This window comes from Nicotiana tabacum, chromosome 8 (assembly GCF_000715075.1).
Source record: "Nicotiana tabacum cultivar K326 chromosome 8, ASM71507v2, whole genome shotgun sequence".
Taxonomy (NCBI): Eukaryota; Viridiplantae; Streptophyta; class Magnoliopsida; order Solanales; family Solanaceae; genus Nicotiana; species Nicotiana tabacum.
This window is the reverse complement of record NC_134087.1, coordinates 92,995,767-93,015,314: the sequence shown is the minus strand read 5'-3', so window position 1 is coordinate 93,015,314 and position 19,548 is coordinate 92,995,767.

Sequence of the window (19,548 nt, the reverse complement as noted above, 5' to 3'; positions counted from 1 at the left end):
AGGGCTTCGATAGGAAAACTTTGTAATAAGCCAAACGGTCAGATGAACCATGTCCATATAGAATAGTCGAGCCCTGACGGCAAAGCATGTATGCATGTATCAATTATTTGAAGAAGCATTCTGTTAATATCAAAAACACTTTGTGTCTCAAAGAAGTCTACTATTATACGAGCTCTACACTTATAATCCTATGAGAAATGGCTCAAGATCCAAAGCATAAAAGCACCCCCGAAAACTCGGGGACTGTCATCAACAGTCAGTACATCCGATTCATCGAAAACTCGAACTCATAAGACCTCACAGAGGCACCCCCTCGAAACAAAGGCCAAGGCCATTATAATTGGGGACTAACTTTTTGGACAAGTGCGAAATGTTATCACGAAACAAGTCCAAATGACATACTCAAATGCTACGCCCAAATTAAAGACTACGGTCATATAAAGGCTACGGCCAAAATAATGCGGCTCGGAGATGTCCGACTTCCGCCATAAATTAAAGGCCTTCAAACATTAAAAAACCGGTTAAATTGGGCTACCCTCGGCAAAAGCTGAATATGAAAGGCTTCAATAAATTTAGCCCCCAAAAAATCTAAGGGCTTCGATAAATTCAGCCCTCAAATAATCTAAAGGCTTCGATAACATCAGCCTTCGGAAAAACCTCAAGAGGTATTCGATTATGTTTACACAAACAAATTACTAATAAGGTTCCAATACGTTGAACCTTCAAAAAACCCTAACGGGTACAAAAAATACATGCTAAGGCATACAAAAAATTTCACTAAGTCTTTTAGCCGAAAAGAAGGGAAAATTTATAGCCGTTTTAGAGGCTGAAACGGCCCAACTTAAAGAGTCTAAGGGCCAGTTTTAAAAGAGCATAAAGGCCAATATATAAGAGCCTAAGGGACAACTTAAAAGAGCTTAAGGGCTAAAAGCATATAAGAGTCCGAGACCTCGTTCTCACTCAACTCGGACCCAAGAGTCCTATTGTTCTGAGCTCGCATCAAATTGATTTAAGCTTAGCTCGAGGATTATATAAAACCTTAAGGGGTATTATTTGAGCAATAAAAACCTAAGGGTTTATTACTTCTGAGTCCTAACCCTTACTCGAGTTGATTATTTGAATTATCGAGATCTTCCACAAATGAGAACAAAATAAAATTCAACACAAGTCGAGGATAGAACAAAAAGATGCTTTATATTCATAAAGGGAAGTTTTACAAAACATATTTACAACTCCCACAAGGGGTAACCTAATCTATTTTCGGGGTCACACCCCTGGGAGTGTCATCTTCAGGAACTACACCTTCAGTAGCTCTATCTTCGGGAGCCTCCTCTCCCTCGATAACATCTTCTTCACCTTCACCGTCCCTGGATCCACTCACTACATCCTCATCATCGGAAGAGACAAGAAACCTGGCATCGGTTTTCTGCGCCTTTGCCTCGGCTATCTCCTCGGCAAGGTCGAACCCTCAGGCATGGATTTCTTCGAGAGTCTCCCTCCGGGCCTGGCACTTGGACAAATCATTGCTCCATTTTCCCAATCGGAGGCCTAACTCAACTCAGATTGAACGGTTACGGCGTCCCTTAAGTATACGGCAATGGCTTTATCAGTTGCAGCCTTCGTCTTCTCAGCTTCAGCCTTAGCCTGCACAGCTTCGGCCCGGGATCTAGCTAGTTCTGTCTCCAACTCCTTAATTTTCTTGGCCTAGGACAGACCCTTCATTTTAATGCCTTACAGTTGAGTTTCAGCCGAGGCCAGTTGAGCTGTGACGGCTTCCTTATCGGCAACAAGCTAATCCATGCTCTCCTTTCATTGATGACAAACAACTTTAACTTGATCAACCTCACCTTGGAGCTGCCTAGTCATCTCCAACTTTTGCTGCAACTGAGATATCAAAGTGTTAGCCTCCGAAGTAGGTCCAAGAAGGTCGTACTATGTTAAAATTGCAGTTACTTGCTCATCTATCTCGGACTCATTTTTCCGAGCTTTGGCCAATTCGACCCGGAGATCCTTAAGCTCCTCTTTCTTTTTGCTACAGAGGAGCCTCAGGGACTTCTTTTCACCTGAAACTCTGCTAAGCTTGGCCTCACATTGGCTCAACTCAGCTCTAAACTTGACGATCGCCTGTACATGGAATGAAGATATGTCAGTCAAAGGAAAATAAGGAAAGAGAAAATTACAATAATTAAAGTAAGTATTTACCCGAAAGAGGATATGTTGAGCCTCTTCGAAAACTATGGATGCATCATTAAGGTTAGTGGCATCCTCGATCCCAGCAAAGCAACCCTAAATGGGATCTTCCTCGAGGACCTTGCTTGGATCGGGCACACGTAGAGTGTTTGCTTCTTCGATTGTCCCCTCGAAATAAGTTGGCAAAGAAAGGGAATGATCCATTGTCGTAGCCCCGAGCTCTTCACTCGGGGCATTCTCATTGGCTTCGGGGGTCTCCGCATTTGTCCCCTAAAGTACATATGTTGAAAGAGGAGGAACGACCTCAACCTCCACAGGGGCTTTGCCCGCATTTTTTGGGGTTCCCTCACCACGGGATGAGGTTTCCAGTTTGGAAGGCTTGGAAACCTCGATTGGTTTACTGGTTAGAGGTACCAACACGGACTCTTCGCCATCATTTTCTTAATCTAGGGAATCATGGGCCGAATCTGCGGTCGTATGAGCAAATCTTTTCCGCAGCCTTCGAGCATGGGTCATTTTGTATTGAGGATCTTCAGGCTTTGAAACATTTTTTATTTTTTTATCCTTCTCGGAATTTGGGATTAAAGACTTCTTCCCTTCCCTGGGTGGGGCCGGCCTCATCTTGGATACATCTCCGAGGCCTGCACAAGTAAACATGAATAAGTTGACGCCACCAACATATGAAAAGTATTTGAAACTTGGGAAAAGCACTTACCATGGTTCTTGGCCTCCTACTGACCCTACGATAATTCTCACCATTTGTGCTCATCATACGAGGAGGTCGCAGCCAACTTTCGGACCCAGTCCTCGAGATCGGGGACAGCGAGAGGTGTCCAAGCAACAACTGCAGAAAAGATAAAAATATTATTATGGGATGTGGAAGTTGAGTATATATAGACATTAGGAAGAAGGACTCTACTTACGATTGTAATTCCATCTCTCCGGGAATGGCATTTAGTCCCGGGGAATGACATCCGAAGTCCGTACTCTGACGAATGGCTCATCCAACCCCGATCCTTGGCTTTGTCGTTGCTGGCAAAGAAGGCTTTCTTCGTGTGACATTGCAACTTAACAAGCCTTCGAAATAGCTGGGGCCAGTATAATAGAATCAGGTGGTTGAGGGTGAATTCCAAACCCTCGGCCTTTTCGGAAAAATAGTGCAGCATGATCACAGTGCGCCAAAAGAGGGGTAAATCTGGTCGAGGGTGATTTCGTATATTTTATAGAAGTCAATCACCACCGGAACCAGGGGACCCAGTGTGAAGGGGTAAGTGTAAACACTTAAAAACCCTCTACGTGGGTAGTAATGCTTTCTTCGGGACTGGGGATCTCAATCATGACCTCATTGATAACTAGGGATTTTGACGCATTTTATACTTCTTCTTGCTCATGCTTTGATTAGAAACTCATACAAAATAGTCCCAAAAGGCTCATAAGTTGTGCTTGATTGCAGGTTTGATCAACAAAGTTACAAGATGTCAAAGATCAGCTCAAAAGGAGGGAAACTTGCACATGTACCAAAGACAAGACAAGCTCAGGCAAAATAGGTCATGTGCGGCCGCACACCACTTTGTCCGGTCCGCACTAGGAGGTTTAGAGAGCATGTATTCAGGCAAAAAGTCAATGCGGCCGCACTAGATTTAGTGCGGTCCGCACTGGAGTCCATGCGGCCGCACTACCATTCTGTACGGTCCACAGAGCCAAGATTCAGAGAAGTTGCAGTTTGGAGTTTTCAATCCAATGTGGCCCGCAGTCCATTTTGTGCAGACCGCACTAGAAGTCACCGCGGTCGCAGACCATTCTGTGCAGTCTGCGGAGCCTGAGTTTAGAGAGCTGGATTTTGGAGCCAAGAGTCCTAGTGCGGCTGCAGTCCATTCTATGCGGTCCGCACTAACCCCGTAGGGTCATTTTTGTCCAGATTTTTCAACTTAGTATAAATAGATCTTTTTTCCATTTTTAGGTTATCAGATATTGTAATAGCATAGTTGCGCTCGTGGGTCGACTTTTCTTAGTCATTTTGGGCAAATTTAACTGCATTTCATCATTGAATCTTTATATTTAGCTTAGCAATTAATTAATATGTGTTTATCTTCATCTTTTTCTTGTTTTTCTTCTTTGAATATGGGTAGCTAGACCCCATAGCTAGGGTTGTGGCTCAACCCTAGTGTGGGTAATTGATGGGTCTTGTATTTTAGAGCTATATTGATTATGGGTGTTTGATATTTGGGTCAATTTCATGGTTAATTACTGAATTAGTGGTTGCAAAAACTAGTTTGTATTTAGTTGACTAGGGCTCTTCTTAAGAAAGAGAGCCTAAGTCTCCGAAATTGATCCAACAAGAAATTGGGGCGTACTCAAGAGATTGATAGCCCCAATTAAAGAGTTAAACCTTGAGAGAGTAATACCCGACTTGAACCCTAAGTTGTTTGAGCAAATTTGCATACCCAGTTGGTCTTGAGAAAGTCAATTGGGCAACATCACTTGAACCACCGAGAGGTGTAGAGTGGGTAAAGTAGTGCAACGGTTATATCATACTCCCCAATCATGTCAATCGTGCCTTAGACTCAAGTACCCGTAAATTGACCACCTAGGCGGATGTCACTACCCTAGTGCCCTTTAAACTATTTGAACAACCCAGCATTTAACTCTTAGCTTAATTTACAATTTGTAGTTTGTTAAAAGTAGAATTATAAAGAAAACCCCAAATATGATGAGAAGTGTAATTTGGAACTCTATGCAATCCTAAGCTAAATAGATACACCACTCGAATTCTAGCTCTCTGTGGAAATCGATCCCGACCTAAAATAGGGTAAAAGCTACTCCGACCCTCTCTCACTACATAATTAATAGTGCGGAGTAGGTCGTGATCACTTTTTGGCGGCGTTGTCGAGGAGCTAACGGTTTTGGCTATCTATTTAGTTAGTTTTGTGTATTGTTCTTCTTTCCTTCTTAGTTACTTACTTGTTTGTGTCACTACTCAGGTACCATAATGGCAGTGAATAACGCTAATGACCCTCTTGGAAACATGATTGCAGGGGAGGAGGTAGATGATGTCGGCGAAGATGAGGTGCCTTTTGTACCTCAAAGGCAACGTAGAGGCTGAAATGTCAATGCTAATCCAAATGGTGATATTCCAGACCCTCCCCCGCCACCTCCAAGAGTGGCTCGCAGAGTACTTCCGAACCAGGGTTATGCGAGTGCTATTGTCCCACCCCGAATCCGGGCGAGCAATTTTCAAATAACCAACGTGATGTTGACCTTACTTGAGCAGTGTGGGCATTTCACGGGTGCTGCGGATCAAAATGCCTACAAACATCTCAAGGGGTTCATGGATACATGTTGGGGGAGCAAGCAGAAGAATATGTTCGAGGATGCTCTTAGGTTGAGGCTTTTCCCATTCTCACTTTGGGGAAAGGCATTGGATTGGCTAGAGAGACTCCTCAACCATTCCATCACAACTTGGGATGAGTTGGCGGATAAGTTCATTGCTAAATTTTTCTCGCCCCGGGCATATGGAGGCATTGCGTGATGAGATATTGGCTTTAAAGCAAGATCCCACGGAACCTTTGCATGAGATTTGGGAGCGATATAGAACGATGGTGAAAGAATGCCCAACAATGATATGACCGAGGCTATGATACAACAAACTTTCTACCGGGGCATCAATACAACAAATCAATGCATAGTGAACCAACTTGTCGGGGGCAACTTTATGAAGCTGTCATATGATGAGGCATGTGATGTACTTGATGAGATGGCTGACACTTCTTCTACATGGCAAAGTAGAGCCAATGTGCCTCAAGGTGACCCTACGATTATTCATTTACACAAGTAATTACATGACCATGGGCAAGCTATAGCAGAGTTGACAACTATTATGAATCAATTGGCTAAGGCATAGTTGCAAAAAGTTCAAAATCCTCGCCAAGTGAATGTCATAGAGGGTGTTAATATGCTTGTCAACAAGAGAAGGCAAAGAAGGCAACAAAATCAAGGGAATCCTGAGCAATTTGATGATGGATGTGATGGGCTTCAAAATGATGGTTATGATGACCAAGGTGAAGAGGGTTAAATATGTAAATAACTATCAAGGCCAACGGGGCAACTTTTCCAACCAACAATAGTGGAGACCTCAAGGCAATTGGGGCAATCAACAACAAAACACTGGAAATTGGGGGACAAAACAACAACCGGGACAATCAGAACAACAATCAAGGCAACCAAGGGAATTAGAATGGTAATAACAACAATTGTGGTGGCAACAATATCAAGGAGGATGGAACAATGGAAACCAAGGAAACCGGGGGCAAGGCTTTCAAAGGCCCCCAATGTACCAACAGCCAAACAATCCACCCCCATTTCCATCTCAAGGTCCTAGTTCTTCGGGTAATAATATGGGTAGAATTGAAATGATGTTCGAGAAGATGATGAAGAAGAATGTGAATTCTGATGCACAGTTAGCTTCTCACAATACCTCTATCCGAAACTTGGAGGTGCAATTAGGCCAAATCTCTCAGTCATTGAATACTCGCCCGAAGGGTGCTCTACCAAGTGATACGGTAGTGAACCCGAAGGGTGGGAACAATCATGTTATGGCGGTTACAACAAGAAGTGGGAGAGGCGGTGATGTGAATGCCTTTAAGCGAAAATAAGTAGTGGATGATGATGTTGAGTTGCAAGATGACGAAGTCCCTTTGGTAGTTGAAGATGCGGTTGATGAAAATGTGAAAAATGAAGTGAGGGTTGATATTCAAGAAGTCTAGGTGGAAACTCAAAATGAAACCCGTCTAGGGGACACATAATTGACATGTCGGAGCCGGTTGTGCCAAAAGCCAAGGCTCTTTTGCCAAGGACACCTCCACCGTATCCTCAAAGGCTCATGAAGCGAAAGAATGATAATCAGTTTAAAAAGTTCATTGACATGATGAAGATCTTATCTATTAATATGCTTTTGGTGGAGGCACTTGAACAAATGTAGGGCTATGCAAAATTCATGAAAGACTTGGTCACAAAGAAGCGTTCTATGGATTGTGAAACTATAAAGATGACTCACCAAGTTAGTGCTATAGTGCATTCAATGGCCCTGAAGCTTGAAGATCCCGGTTCTTTCACCATTACTTGCACCATTGGGAGTGTGGATTTTGCCAAGGCTCTATGTGATTTGGGAGCTAGTATCAATTTGATGCCCTGCTCAGTTTTAAAAACTTTGGGTATTGGGCATTCTAGGCCGACTTCCATGAGGTTACAAATGGCGGATAGATAAATAAAGAGACTCTTGGGTATTATTGATGATGTGTTTGTCCGAGTGGACAAATTTATCTTGCCATATGATTTTGTGATCTTCGATTGCGACGTGGACTACGAAGTTCCTATCATACTAGGCAGACCTTTCCTAGCTACTGGGAAGGCATTGGTAGATGTGGAAGCAGGGGAACTCACCTTCCGGGTGGGTGATAAAAAGGTAGTCTTTCATGTGTGCAAATCTATGAAGCAGCCCAATAGTACCGAGGTGTGCTCTTTTGGTGATCTCGTCACAGTAGTGATAATTGATGACACCAATGCAATGATCAATGTGGAGGACCCATTGGAGGCCGTATTGTTGAATCTTGATGTCAATGAGGATGCAAGCTGAGTGGAGTGCGTGAATGCTTTACATGGAATGGGCTCTTATTCTTATGAGCCTAGGAAATTATCTTTGGATCTCGAGAATAGAAAAACTCCACCAACTAAACCTTCAATTGAGGAGTCGCCGGTGTTGGAGTTGAAGCCACTTCCTCCACACCTCAGGTATGAGTTCTTAGGCTCAAATTCTACTTTGCCAGTTATTCTTTCTTCTTGCCTTACTAACATGCAGGATGATGCCACATTGGCGGTGCTTTAAAATCGGAAAAAGGTAATTGTATAGACTTTAGCTGATATTCGGGGAATAAACCCCGCATTCTGTATGCACAAAATTATCTTGGAGGATCATGCAAAGCCTTCCTTGGAGCATCAAAGAAGATTGAACGAAGCAATGAAAGAAGTTGTAAAAAAAGAGGTGATCAAGTGGTTGGATGTCGGGGTTGTGTACCCCATCTCTGATAGCTCTTAGACTTCGCCAGTACAATGTGTACCAAAGAAGGGTGGCATGACTGTGGTGACAAATTCCAAAAATGAGTTGATTCCGACAAGAACTGTCACCCAGTTGGAGGGTATTCATGGACTATCGCAAGTTGAATAAAGTGACCCGCAAGGATCACTTTCCTTTGCCATTTATGGATCAGATGCTAGACCGACTTGATGGGCGTGCCTTCTATTGCTTCTTAGATGGGTATCCTGGGTACAACCAAATCTTGATTGCTCTGGAAGATCAGGAAAAGACCACATTCACTTGTCCGTATGGCACATTTGCTTTCTCTAGGATGCCTTTTGGGTTGTGTAATGCACCGGCTATATTTCAGCGGTGCATGATGGCCATTTTCACCGATATAGTGGAAGACATTTTGGAGGTGTTCATGGACGATTTTAGTATTGTGGGGGACTCATTTGATGAATGTTTGAAGAATCTTGATAGGGTGTTGGCCCGTTGTAAAGAAACCAATCTTGTCCTCAATTGGGAGAAATGCCACTTTATGGTGGAAGAAGGAATCGTTCTCGGGCATAAAATTTCGAAGCATGGCATTGAGGTGGATAAAGCAAAGATATATGTGATTTCAAGGCTCCCTCGCCTACATCCGTCAAGGGAGTCCAAAGTTTTCTTGGGCATGCGGGGTTCTACCGGAGATTCATCAAAGAATTTTCGAAGGTAGTGAACCCCTTGTGCAAGTTATTGGAAAAAGATGCTAAGTTCGTGTTTGATGACAAGTGTATGCAAGCCTTTGAACTTCTCAAGCATAAGTTGACCATCACTCCTATCATTACCGCACCTAATTGAAGCTTGCCCTTTGAGCTCATGTGTGATGCTAGCGATGTTGCGATTGGGGCAGTTTTGGGTCAACGAGTGAACAAAATATTTCATCCGGTATACTATGCGAGCAAGAAAATGAATGATGCTCAAGTGAACTACACGGTGACCGAGAAGGAACTTTTGGCTATTGTGTTTGCTATGGAAAAATTCCGGCCGTATCTTATGGGTGCTAAGGTTATTGTTCATACCGACCATGCCACTCTTAGGTACTTGATGACAAAGAAAGACTCCAAGGCAAGGTTGATGCGATGGGTGTTACTACTCCAAGAATTTGATCTAGAAATTGTGGACCGGAAGGATTGTGAGAACCAAGTGGCAGACCATTTGTCTCGCTTGGAGGAGGAGGGGAGGCCTTGTGATGGCCTAGAGATCAATGATTCATTTTCCAATGAGCAACTCATCGCGGTGTCAATGAATGATATGCCATGGTTTGTCGATGTTGCTAATTTCCTTGTGACCGGTATAATCCCGTGTGAGCTCTCTTCTAACCAAAGGAAGAAGTTCAAGCGGGATACTTTGGATTTCTATTGGGATGAGCCGTACTTGTTCAAGATTTGCATGGATGGTGTGATCCGAAGGTGTGTCCCGGAGAAAAAGCAATTGAGTATCTTGGAGGCTTGTCATTCCTCTCCCTATGGTGACCATCATGGCAGGGCGAGGACGGCTTCTAAAGTTCTTAGTTGTGGGTTTTATTGGCCAACTTTGTTCAAAGATGTAGGTGATTTTGTGAAGAGATGCGACGAATGCCAAAGAGCAGGTGGAATTTCGAAGAAAGATGAGATGCCTCTCAATACCATCCTCGAGGTTGATATTTTTGATGTATGGGGCATTGATTTCATGGGCCCATTTGTTAGCTCTTGCGGGAACACTTACATTCTTATGGCAGTGGACTATGTTTCAAAGTGGGCTGAAGCCGTAGCTTTGCCCAACAATGAGGCCCGGAGTGTTGTTTCATTTCTCAAGAAAAGCATTTTTACAATGTTTGATACTCCTCGTGCAATCATAAGTGATGGGGGGTCTCATTTTTGCAATAGAGCTTTCGACACCTTGCTTTCAAAATATGGTGTCAATCACAAAGTTTCTACCCCCTATCATTCTCAAGCAAGTGGTCAAGTGGAAGTCTCCAACAGGGAAATCAAAAGCATATTGTCAAAGACGGTCAATGCTAATAGGACTGATTGGTCGAAAAAGTTGGATGACGCTCTATGGGCTTATAGAACGGTTTTCAAGACTCCGATTGGTATGTCTCTGTATCGGTTGGTGTTTGGGAAAGCTTTCCATCTACCGGTTGAGTTAGAGCACAAGGCCATGTGAGCTTTGAGGAAGCTAAATCTTGAGTGAGATATTGCAGCCAATCTTCGTGTGGAGCAGCTTAATGAACTTGATGAATTCCGATTCCATGCCTACTCCAGTTCGCCCTTGTATAAGGACAAGATGAAGTACCTTCATGATAAATATGCTCGTGGAAAGGAGTTCAAAGTAGGATATTTGGTTCTCTTGTTCAACTTCCAATTACGTCTATTTCCGGGAATGCTCAAATCAAAATGGAGTGGACCGTTTGAAGTGGTGTGTGTGACCCTGTTTGGTGCTCTTGATTTAAAGAACAAAAATGGTGAAGTTTTCAGAGTTAATGGGCACCGGGTCAAGCATTATCTTAGAAAAATTGATGACAGCCACGCGGTGGTGCTTCTTCATTTCAAATGATGTGATGGTAACCTGCGTCGTGCCGCGATGTTAAATCAGGCGCTTCTTTGGAGGCAACCCATGTGTTTTTCTTCTTGTTTTTATTTTGATTTTCATTGTAGTGTAGGATTGATTTTTCGGCTGACTGGTTGTGAGATGTTACAGGGTTGTGCTGATGTAGTGCAAGACATAGTGGAAAAATGTGCGGGTCTCTGAAGTTGCCAGTGCGGTCGCACTACATTCTGTGCGGACTGCACTGGTGAGGGTAAAATGCAGCCTCTCTGAAGTTTTCCACTGCGGCCGCACTACATTTTGTGCAGTCCGTAGTTGACCTCTGTGGCCGCAGTCCATTTTGTGTGGACCGCAAAGCGTTGCCTTCTCAAGCTTGAACAAAACAGTGCAGTGCGGATCGCGGTCCATTTTGTGTGGTCCGCACTGGTTGGTGAGACTGGGCCCCAGGTCCTTTTCTATAAATAGGGCCTGAGGCCCCCCTTTTACCCTTTTTGAACTTTCAATTCTTAGAAGCATATAAACACTGCTCATCACTCTTTTACCTTGTAGCTAACTGCTTGGAAACGTAGTTCTTCATTTCATCTCATTATCTGGTACTATTATCTTCCTTTTATTTGTTTAATTTTGTTAATTCCTTTTACTTTTTGTTTTAACTGCTTCCCCTTCTATGCTTAACGTATTTTTCTTCAATTTTTTAGGTTTGAGTAGTTAATTCTTTCATTAAAGTAAGCCTACGTAGTTGTAATCACTGGAAAATCACTTAGGGACATTAATTAGGGGCAAAATTGTGCTTAAAATCAAAAATTATGAAACCCTAACTTAGTGCTGAAACTGGGCACTCAGTGCGGACCGCAGTCATTTTTGTGCGGTCCGTGGTGACCCTCTGCAGTCCGCAGTACCATTTTGTGCGGACTGCACTGATGAACTTCTGGGAAGCTGAACCTTGGGTAGTGCGGCCGCACTACATTTTTTGCGGACCGCACTGGCCCCTGTGCGGTCGCACTACCATTTTGTGCGGTCCGCACTTACTCCTGTGCGGCCGCACACCATTTTGTGCGGTCCGCACTGGGTGACTTCTGCAAACTTTCTGCAGTTCTTCAAGTCTGTTCTACAACTTTGTCTACAATAATGATTTTCACTGATTCTACTGATACTAACAATGTCATTTGGATTATGCTTGCAGACCATGGTAAAACAACGAGGCAAAGGATCTAAACAACCCGACAGAGGTGAATCCTCCCGGGGAGGGAAACAGAAAATGGTTAAACCCATTCCCCAAGCTAGGCAAAACATCAAAAACATGAGGAAGGACATAAAAGCTGCTGACAGAGCCATTGATATGTCGCTCGGGAGATCTGTTCGGATTCAATCCCAGAATACATCCCTTATCCAGAGAGACACAGACTGAGAGACACTCTTCCTGCTTCCCCTGCTGCCCAAGCATCAGTGAACATTTCTTCTGAGTTGTCTAAGGGCTCAGTAGCAGGTAGTAGGGAATACTCCACATCTCCCACAGCTTCATTATCCGGAGAGGATGCAGTAGGAGGTGAGGAGGAAGTAGAGGGAGATGAGGGAGTAGTAGAAAGAGGTGAGCCTCAGGTGGGAGGCATTGCTAGAACTAGAAAGCCTGAGGCTTGGGAGAACAGATTTGTGAGTGAGGTGGAGTACCATAAATTTTAGGAGTGGTGACCGGTAAGAAAGTTGATCCCGGAGAGGAGCTTCATAGATAGAGACTTGCTACCTCACAACCCCAACGTGAGGAGGTAGTTTAGGACGAGAGTTGGATGGGAGCATTTTCTGGATGACTATGTGGACGCCAACGAACACTTGGTCAAAGAATTCTACTGCAATGTAGCCCACATCAAAAATGGCTCCAAAGTGACCAAGGTTCGGAACTTAAAGGTTTTCTTTGATGGGAAGTCAATAAATGAGTACCTGGGCTTTAATGAGGAAGACGAGACCCTGTACATGGCGAAGATGGAAATGGGTGAAGAGGTTTGTCCTTGGTTACCACAGTACCTAGTAATCCCAGGTACCAGCCCCGACTGGTTGACTGCTGGAGTCCGAATTCTGAGACGGAGTTTGAATTTTGAGGTACGGGGGTGAGAGACTTTTGTTTGTAGTCGGTTGGACCCTAACACTCATGACAACGCCCTACCTCTCCACCGGGCTGTGTTAGTGGCTTCTATCATGGCAGGGTACCCCATCAACATGGGGAATGTGATGTCCAGAATCATTACTATCGTGGGTGAGGAGCATGACTGGAACTATCCTTTTCCTAGTTTCCTTACAATGTACTTCCGATACTTGAAGGTGGAAAAGAGGCCCTTCGACATCAGAGTCAAGGCGAAGGCCCCTTTCTCCTGGTATAGCATGTAGGGGGATGACAACCCCAAGAGCAAGAACTTCAAAGGTATAACTACTACTCCAACTGGCCAGTCTGAAGAGACAGTTATGGTAGTGTCTCCTGCTGAGCCTACCTCCATTCCCACAGATATCCCTCTCGGTCCTTCTATATCCACAACCATTCCTGATGGCCCATCCACCTCAGCAGGCTCGGAGATTCCATCTTCCCGGGCCCATCCTATTACTGCTCACAGACTGAGCCAGGCGCTTCTTAGCATAAAAAACTGGATGCATACTGCCTCATCCAAGTTGTCCATACTCACCACTGTGGTAGAGGCTCAGTCGGCACCTCCGCCAGCACAGGTTCCATAGTTGATAGATGATGCTCTCAAGGAGATACTTGACAACCAAACGAAGATCCTCGACACTCAGGCAGTGCTCTCAAAGGCAGTTGATTCACATAGCAAGGCTCTCAAAGAGCTTGCTCGGGAGCACAAGAAGCTGCAGAAGACACGAGCCTCCAAAGAGTCCGTGAAGGAGCTGAGAGTAGATGTAGACAGACTGAAGGCGGATCACCTGCCTTTAGATTTACTGCTCCAGGACCCAGCACCAGCAGTTCATCTAGGGCCGTAGCATCCACATAGGCCTCCCAAGAGGAAGAGGATGATCTCTCAAGCTAATGATGCAATCATCCAGCTGGCTGACCCATAAGAGACCTCTTCCAGTCAGCCACATGGTGCACTACCTACAGAGCCTGTCCAGGTCCAGGCCCAGGTCCCAGTAGCAGAGCAACAGGCCACATGGGACCAGTCTGAGGTCCCTGACCACATAGAGGACCCAGGGACCACACATGAGCCTATGCAGACAGACGGGCCATAGGGAGTCTTCTATATCCTTTTTCCTCTTACCTTTTTGGTGCTTTATTTAGACTAGTTGGCATTAGGGACAATGTCAGCTTTCATTTGAGGGGGTAGGCCCTATATTTTGGATGATTGTATATATTTAACATTTTTTTATGCTTTCTTAATTTTTCATCTTTGGTCTGTATATAATTCTAATATTTCGTTACATTTATCGCATTTTTATTTCACTTTGGGTCTGTATATAAAGATTATATCACATTGTATATATTCATCCCATCCATTGTATATTCAAATCCTCTCTTGTATATATTCATTCTATTTTCCGCAAAATGTTTCGTTTTTAGCTTCTTATTTGTGATTCGTAGCTTTTTGTTTTCGAAGTTTGCAATAAGCCTTTGGTTTTCTTAATGCCACGGTTATTTCCAAAGGCGGAGTGTTGTGTGAACTGGGTGGCTCTTCCCAATGATGGATAGCGTGACAACCTTCTTATGGGTTTGAGTCCATTTTTTCTTTTTGTTTTAATAGTTAGTAGTTAAGGGTGCCTCAAGCAAAGCTTCACTTGGGGCTAGCACATTTGCTTTTGATCTCATGGTCAAAAACAAATTGTTGTGTTTAGGATGGTGAAAGTTGTGACCTTGAGACTCTTGTGTTGACCGATAATCTTCAAGTGATTTTTCGGGACCATTGTGTGCTCAAATCATATCTAAAGTCGTTTTGGGCCCCCGACTCTATGTCTTTAGCAATCCCTTAGCTTGTGTGGTAAGTAATTGCAATTGCAAGTCCAAGTCCCGAGCCATTGGTCTAGAACTTGCCCTGAATGTTTGTTGAGGCGAAATCATAAGTGAATTTTGACTTGAGACATGATTATAGGCTCTCTTTGATCCAAATGATAGTTTGAACAATTCCATAGCCTACCAATGGTAAGATCCCTAGTTAACCCTTTTCAGCCTTAGACCTTTTTCTTTCAAGAACCATGATACAAGCCTATACCCATTCTAAAAGATATCCTCTCTTGGCACCCAATCTTTCCTTTAGCACATGACAAAAGTATAAGTTTGGGGGGAGAGACGAGGATTGCAACAAAGAGGTAAAAAGGCACAAAAATGAAGAAAAAAAAGGCAATGGAAAAGAAAGAAAAGCAAAAAGACAAAAAAAATGTTCAATGTAAAAAAAGAATATAAAGGGATTCAAGAAAAGCAAAGAATGAAAGGTGTGGAAAGTTGAAAAAGGAGAAAAGGTTTGAAATGCCTAAGAAAGAGTGACAGTGTGTCTCTCTAACCCCTTAGAAAGAAGTGAAATGACTCAAAGAGTCAAGTGAATATATGCCAAATGAATCAAAAGAAGTGCTTAAGGGAAGATGGAACATACTTAGACCAAAACATTTCCTACCCTGAACCAAAAGCCTTCATAATGTCTCCACAAAAGTCCTATATGATCTTCAGTTGAATGAAGCTTACATTAGTGGATACTCACATAAGGGGCAAGCATATGGTACTTAGAGCCGGACTTGTGACTTTTTCTTGAGAGAGATGAGAGAATTTCCATTAACCTCATTTTGCATGCCACTATTCTAAAGGTGAGGTTTGCTTAGGGAGAGTTGAGGATGTGTGAGTTTGGGTTCCACAATAACCAAAGTAATTGAAAGAATTCTTTGATGTGTTGAGTCAACTCTTGATGCTCTTGTGTCGCACTTAATCCATGGTGTTTCAAAGGGTAAATGTTGTTAATGATTCATTTGTATTGAGGGCAATTGTTAGTCCCAATTGATGCTAGTTGAGGTTGCTTTAGGACAGCTGAAAATTTCTTGGGTTTTCCCTTAAGGGGTGGGTCTTATTTTGTTTGCTTAAGGACAAGCAAAAGCTTAAGTTTGGGGGAGTTGACAACTAGGAATTTTGATGCATTTTATACTCCTTTTTGCTCATGCTCTGATTAGAAACTCATACAAAATAGTCTCAAAAGGTTCATAAGTTGTGCTTGATTGCAGGTTTGATCAACAAAGTAACAAGATGTCAAAGATCAGCTCAAAAGGAGTGAAACTTGCACATGTACCAAAGACAAGACAAGCTCAGGCAAAATAGGTCCAGTGCGGCCGCACACCACATTGTGTGGTCCGCACTAGGAGGTTCAAAGAGCAGGTATTTAGGATAAAAGGCAATGCGACCGCACTAGATTTAGTGCGGTCTGCACTGGAGTCCATGCGGCCGCACTACTTCTGTGCGGTCCACAGAGCCAAGATTCAAAGAAGTTGCAGTTTGGAGCTTTCAAGCCAATGCGGTCCGCAGTCCATTTTGTGCGGACCGCACTAGAAGTCATCGCGGCCGCAGTCCATTCTGTGAGGTTCACGGAGCCTGAGTTTAGAGAGCTGGATTTTGGAGCCAAGAGTCCTAGTGCGGCCGCAGTCCATTTTGTGCGGTCCGCATTAACTCTGCAGGGGCATTTTTATCCATATTTTTTAGCTTAGTATAAATAGATCCTTTTTCTATTTTTAGGTTATCAGATATTGTAATAGCATAGCTGCGCTCGTGGGTCGACTTTTCTTAGTCATTTTGGGCAACTTTAACTGCATTTCATCATTGAATCTTTTTATATAGATTAACAATTAATTAATATGTGTTTATCTTCATCTTTTTCTTGTTTTTCTTCTTTGAATATGAGTAGCTAGACCCCATAGCTAGGGTTGTGGCTCAACCCTAGTGTGGGTAATTAATGTGTCTTGTATTTTAGGGCTAAATTGATTATGGGTGTTTGATATTTGGGTCAATTTCATAGTTAATTGTTGAATTAGTGGTTGCAAACACTAGTTTGTGTTTAGTTGACTAGGGCTCTTCTTAAGAAAGAGAGCCTAAGTCTCCAAAATTGATCCAATAAGAAATTGGGGCGTACTCAAGAGATTGATAGCCCCAATTAAAGGGTTAAACCTCGAGAGTGTAATACCCGACTTGAACCCTAAGTTGCTTGAGCAAATTTGCATACCCAGTTGGTCTTGAGAAAGTCAATTGGGCAAAATTACTTGAACCACCGAGAGGTATAGAGTGGGTAAAGTAGTGCAACGGTTATATCATACTCCCCAATCATGTCAACTCAACCCGTCAATTGACCACCTAGGCAGATGTCACTACCCTAGTGCCTTTTAAACTATTTAAACAACCCGTAGCATTTAACGCTTAGCTTAATTTACAATTTGTAGTTTGTTAAAAGTAAAGTTATAAAGAAAACCCCAAAAATGATGAGAAGTGTAATTTGGAACTCTACACAATCCTAAGCTAAATAGATACACTACTCAAATTCTAGCTCTCTGTGGAAATCGATCCAGATCCAAAATCGGGTAAAAGATGCTTTGACCCTCTCTCGCTACATAATTAGTAGTGCGAAGTAGGCTGTGATCACTCATATCCCCATCCACAGTCCTTTTTCACTTCCTTAAGGTGCTTCTTCGATATCAACCTAAGATATCGAGATGCATGCTCACATCAGCTTGGGACGTCGGGGGAATTTTCAATACTAAAGTCCTTCTTAATTATACAAGGGTCGTGGGTGATTTGCTTAAGAGTTGGCGGTGCCACCGGTTTGACCGGCCGAGAGGTAGAAGAAGACGATGCCTTTTCCTTTTGAGGGACTGTTTCAGAAGTTTTCGCCATGGTTTTAGGTTACAAAAGACAACGAGGCCTGGTTGTTTCTGGTACTAAGAAGACGGTGGTAGGAGAAAACAAAAGGGAACCAATTAAGAGAGAGAGGTATGGAGGAGGTTCAGAGATGCTTGAAAATTAAAGTAAAGCTTTATTAAAGGTAGGACCTTATATTTATAGATGGGGGCAATGGTTCAACAACGTTGGTGGCCGACCAACACTGGCGTGCATTTAATATTTTGGGGAAGCGAACCGACGGGATGTTTCAGTCACTTCGAGCGCCTACATCACGAGAGTGACATCATCGTTATTGACTCCGAAGGATCGAGGTTCAAGTCGTTTCTTATCATCTTATTCTAAGAAACGCGAGGACTATCTGTATACGGTCAAAAATACATGCCTCCGATTTATAGGCTCGATGGTCCGTTCTATGCTCAAGTCTGGAGGAGGTCGAGTTCGAGACTAGTGGACCATGCTCGAGCTCGAAGACAGAGTGCAATTCTCTAGGATGGAAGTTCGAGGAATACCGGGGCCAAGTATGCTCGACCCCGAAATAGTACCGTTATGGATTTGTACCAGAATGGGCTAGATTCCTGTTACGTCCCCAAAGTCATGGCGCAAATTTCGGAATAGCATTGTATGATTCCGTACAAGGCGGTTAGACAGTTGTACCAAGAATATTCCTTATTGTAAATGGAAATATTCCTTATTTAGGATTCCCCTATTATATAAAGGGGACCCAAATCATTTGTAATATCATCTAATCATTGAGCAAAGAATATACTCTCTACTTTTTGCCTATTGTTCATCAGAATTGTCCTTTAGCTTAATTGTTCTTACTGCACTAAGCCACCTCGAGGTCATTAAGCTCGAGGTCACTGCTGCTAAGCAATATTGGTTTGATTCACTTCTATCTTTCATTTCTACTTTATATTTCTTGTTTATTAATCGGTATTGAACTAAATCGCATATCTTTAAAACCACTAATCAAATTTAATTGTTACTCGTATTTTCGAGGTAAACACACCCTTTTTTCCAATCACAAAAAAATAAAATTTAAATATAGAAAAGTCTTAAACACAAATGTGGGTTCAGTGACACTTCAAAATTCATTAATCTTCTATATTAAATTTAATAACGAATTAAGAAGGGAGGGGGGGGGGGGAAGAGTAAAATTGAAAGTCTTTACCTAGGAGCACCTTGTATAATAGGTCTCTAGACCGGTTCAAAGGAATTCATATTTGTGGTAACGGCACTACCTAGTATCATGTCACCTAATGCAAGAAATAGGAGGGAGCATGGACGTGTTTTTATTCCACCGAATTATGTTGCAACCCGTCTATGCAAGAAAAATGAGAATGCTGAATTCCTTCCACATTTAAATGGAAAATCCTTTCACCTCATTTTTACTAGAATTGATTGGTTGTGAAATGTTTGTTTCTTTCTTGGGTGGGGTCAGAAAAGAACCAATCGAAGGGGGGTGGGGGTGTTGTGCGCGCGCGCACGCTTATTTCTTTCGGGATGCAAAGTCTTTGTTGGGATTGAGGACGATGAGACTTTTAAATAATATAAGGTGAAATTGCAACTTCAGTTCACAACAACTATACATCAATCACAATCTAGCTGAGATCGGACTCATTTCATTCCAATGGCTTCCTCTTTAGAAAGATTAATTAGTTCTATCTTGGAAAATCTGTTTATATTATATTAAAACACAAAATTTCTTAGCAAAATATCGTTCATCTTTTTTATTATTTAAAAATAGATTTCATACTGGATAAATTTGTAATTTAATTACTCCTAATATTTATGACTTTAAAATCAACTAAAATTGTGGTTATTAAATCTTTCCACATATGAACTATTCAATTAATATTACACC